Consider the following 4689-nt stretch of genomic DNA (forward strand, 5'->3'; position numbering starts at 1 on the left):
GGTGTGACCTAGTTTTTGAATTAGGGTTTTGTTCTTATTGATTCCCTTTTATTTTTCACCCCAATTTTTACACACACTTAGGCACATGTATGTAGAACATTTGGGTATTATTTTGATGTTTTAATCATTTACTTTGGTCCATGTTTGAATTCATTTTTAATGCTTGAATTGTATGATCAATGATGGGTTGTAATGCTTGATGTTTGATGCCTTGTTGAACTTCTTCTTGGCCATACTTTTAGACACATGTTAGGACACTCTTGAGTTGCTGACTTCTTGTTGTCTTGATCATTTTTCACTTTTCTGTGGAGCCTCCTAAATTTTTCTTTTAAGTGAGACAATGCATGCCTATTTGGTTGACCTTTGTTTGCTTTGCTTGTTTGTTTAGGGAATGCACTTGTGAAACCATTTTGGGTTTAATGTTCTCTCTTGTTCTTTTTTAAGATACCATTAGTTAGAGACCTTTATTCATATTTATAGGTCATCTCATGCCTTCTTGTTTGAATTCACAATTGAGTTTTGCTCATGATGTTGCTTGCCCATTTTGTGATCCTTTCTTAAGTATACCTTGTGCCATGACTCTCTAATGCTTGGGTGATCCATATGATTGATATAACATGCTATTTGTTTCTTACTTGTGGGTTTTTGACACTTAATTTCCATGTTCACCTTCACTTTTGCTTAACATGATGCTTGTTTCCATTTAGGAGACATGTTTAGTTTTTACCATGTTCATCTTTTGCCTCCCTCTTTGAATGTGGTTTGATATGATACTTGGGTAATGATTATAGGTCTCTCATGTCTGAATACCATGTTTGGTCTATTAATTTCTATTATTAAAATTGCTTTGTGGCATTACTTCTTATTTAAGAATTATTGACTTATTTTGTTGACTTGAATGAATGCTTGCCTACTTAAATGCTTATGCCTTGAATTCAATTCTTGTTTGGAGTTTTGATATGCCATATAGACATGTTTGAGTTGACTATCTTGTTCATGTTTGTCTCTAAATAATTCACCGTGCCCCTTTTGTTTTGTCTATGCTTGTTAGCATCTATTAGAGGTTTGGTTTCCAATTGAGGTTGTTTGAGACCTCACCTTTGTGCAAGCATGTGACACTTATTTACTTAGCATGGTTGATTGATGATAATGGGCTTATTGTGCCTTAGTTTATGAATTATATGTCTTCTCATCTCCCTCACTTCAATTCACCTTCTTATACCATGCTAAGTTAAGCACTCCACACTTGTAGCCTGACATGTATAAATGCTTAATGTGATGATGGGTTACTACCCCATTAATGATTTATAACTTAATCATTTGGTTGGTTAACCCTTGTTTGTGTGATTTGCTTTCACTACTTGTTCAAGTAGGATGGTTCTTAGGATATGAGATGTTCATCTCTTGTATACTTTATTCATTTATTACTTTGGTTTGAGGTATGATTGTCCAATTAACATATTTCCTTCTACATTGTTGCTTTCTTAGGTGTTCACCTATTTTCATGTTCTTTCATCTCTAATGCTTTGCTTGTTTAAGTAGGTATTGCTTTAGGTATCTTGTTCAAGTGCCTATGTGTGAGTAAGTGTTCACTTCTAATTTGATGTGTGATTGTTTAATTGACATTTCCTCTCTTATTTTTCCTTGACAACACGAATGCTACTTGTTTAATTTCTTTTTATGTTATCTATGGTCTTATTTTACTATTTGCCTAGGTGTTCACCTAATTACATGTTCATGTGATGCTTGCTTGCTTTCATGGCCTTGTTTAAATGTTTGATTGCATGCTCCCCATAGGATTATTTACTTCTTTCTTGGTCAAGAATTAACTAAATAGACCTTAGTATTGATATCCATGTATGACAATATTAGGTAGAAGTTTCCTTGATCCTAACTTTAAGTCCACATTGCATGACAACAAGTAGGATTGAGACTCCCCTTTTGTTAGCCTTTTTTTATTTTGCATTCATTATAAAACTAAATTTTTTTCTTAATCAGATTCAAAACACTTTAATACTATTGAAACTCTTTCATAAATAAGATAGAAATACACAGATACCTCCACCTTCTGAGGGACCATCTGATGTATCCTTTCAACAAAAATACTCAACAAATCAAAAACTCCTTTTACCATTTGGATTTTCTAATGAAAATTTTCAATAGGGGTTGTTACTCATAGAAAAACACCAACACACCAAAGTTTTTGAGAATAACTATGGTGCTCTGACTCTTTTTGATATGTAGGCATTGGGTTGCAAAACCTAAGTGAGCGCAATAATAAAAAACCTTTTCTTTTTCTCTATTAATAATTCATTTTTATGCATTCCCTTTGCAACCTAGCTTTAGATTTGACACACCCTTAGATTAGAACAACAAGAGTGGATCCTGAAGAGTACTACAAACATGAGGGGTGCTAATACCTTTCCCTTGCGTAATCGACTCCTTTACCACATCTTGGTTGCGAGACGATTAGATTCATCCATTTGTAGGTTTACTCAGTATTTCCTTTCCCTCTCATGGGATAAATAACATTGGTGGCAACTCTATTTTCGTGTGCATATTTCTCCGAGATGCGGCACTAATTAAAATGGGTGAGTGAGAGCAAAACATTGTGGTTAGGAGGTGTGGTTTTAGTCAATAGCGCGAGAGTGTGAGACGGAGTTTTTAAATCAATATTTCCTACGGAACTTAATCTAATCATGATTAGTACCTGAATTCTACCTAATCCCTTAGGAACACATAATCCATATTTCGGCCTCGTTTTATCAACATTTTCAAACCTTTAGCACTTAGTGTTTATATTTCCGTTCGTATCCTTTTAACCTTTAGCCTCAGTTTTGCATTGCAATGATAGATAACATTAGTTTGATTATTAGTCTCTGTTAGTTCGACAATCTTTTAAAACTACCCGATAAACTGTATACTTGCAGTTATTATCCGATAGACATGTTCATCACGATCAAGTTTTTGGCACCGTTGTCGGGGACTAATTTAGTCAATATTGTGATTCCGTTGTTGTGCAGTATATACTAAGGCAAATTTTGTTTTATTTACCCTTCTAAGTTGTCAATTGTATGCCAAGCACTCGCTCACAAGGCGAATAGCTAGAACAACCAGTTGACGAAGTCGAGCTTTTTATTAATTTACAACGCCGAGTTCACAATTTCTGAATTAAGTACAATCTTCCTTTTCCAAAATAAAAATCAGAATCTAAACCAGTTATGGTTGAAGGACCATAAAACCGTCCTCTTAAGTATTACGATGTTCCTTCACATGAGGAACCACATAACAACATTGCTGCCCCTGCCATCAACCGAACTGATTTCGAGTTAAAACCTTCGTTGTTATCATCCGTTCAACAAAACCAATTTTTAGGTAGTCCTATAGACGATCCAAACTTACATTTGTTAGTGTTTGTGAAGGACGCAGACATAGTGAAAGCAAATGGTGTTAGTCCTGAAGCAATTAGACTACGTATTTTCCCTTTTTCCTTAAGAGATAGAGCTAGAGCTTGGCTCCAGTCTCTACCTTTAAACTCTGTAACCACATGGGACGATTTGAAGAAAGTCTTATTAGCCCGATATTTCCTACCAAGCAAGATGGCTATGCTAAGAGCTCAAATCAACGGATTTAAGCAAAAAGACAACGAATCTCTTTTCGACGCTTGGGAAAGATACAAGGACATGATGAGACTTTGTCCACACCATGAAATTGAGAAATGGATGATTATTCGTACTTTCTAAAATGGTCTTTTGTACAACACTAAAATGAATTTGAATGTTGCAGTTGGCGGTGCGCTAATGGACAAATCGTATGACGAAGCATATGAGCTCATCGAGAACATGGCTCAAAATCATTTCCAATGGGAAGGTGAACATGCTCTGTATAAAAACCAACTCCGAAAGGCGGAATGCTTAAAGTTAATGGCATAGACCATGTCAATGCTAAAGTGGATGCACTTACTCAAAAGATCGAAAGCTTAGCCATAACACCAACAACTATCGTAGCTGTTGTAACACCAAAATGTGAATTGTGTGGAACTCCTTGGCACATTAATGCTGATTATCAGTTATTGGCTGGTATTTCTACTGACCAAGTAAATTACGCTCAAGGAAACCCATATTCCAACACTTATAATCCTGGTTGGAGAAATCATTCAAACTTTTCTTATAAAAACAACAATGCTTTGTTTCCTCCAAACCCAACACCTGCTATTCCACCTATTTATCAGAAAAGAGCCCATGTTGCTCCATAAGCACCTAGAAAGTCAAACCTAGAGATCATGATGGAAAAATTTATGAATGCTCAAGTTCAACAAAACAAAGATTTCGAAAATCAAAATGCTCATACGAGTGAACTGATGAAACAATTGTCAAGTAGACTTGATGTTATGGCTACCCATAACAAAATGTTAGAAACTGAAATCTCAAATGTATCCCAACAACAAGCAACAATAGCAGCCCCAATTGGAGCATTTCCTGGTCAACCACAATCAAACCCAAAAGGCCATGCTAATGCTATCACATAAGGAAGTGGGACAGAATTAGATGAACCAGTTGACCGAAGACTCCAAAATCCAGCAATGTATCAAAACTCTGGTAGAGGAACTAAGAAGGTAAAAGAACCAACCAATGATGGAAAGGAAGACAAAAGCGAAGAAGAAGAAGAAGATAAAGAAACACCTTATGT

General features: G+C 35.6%; 1 non-coding gene across 1 annotated transcript; it reads right to left on the bottom strand.

The window, feature by feature from the left end:
* Nucleotides 1-3605: 3605 nt before the first annotated feature.
* Nucleotides 3606-3712, bottom strand: LOC127099408 (small nucleolar RNA R71). The gene has a single exon (XR_007793912.1). It is a non-coding gene; the product is annotated as a small nucleolar RNA R71 (small nucleolar RNA).
* Between the last annotated feature and the right edge of the window lie 977 nt (nucleotides 3713-4689).

This window comes from Lathyrus oleraceus, chromosome 6 (genome assembly GCF_024323335.1).
Source record: "Lathyrus oleraceus cultivar Zhongwan6 chromosome 6, CAAS_Psat_ZW6_1.0, whole genome shotgun sequence".
In the NCBI taxonomy this organism is placed as follows: domain Eukaryota; kingdom Viridiplantae; phylum Streptophyta; class Magnoliopsida; order Fabales; family Fabaceae; genus Lathyrus; species Lathyrus oleraceus.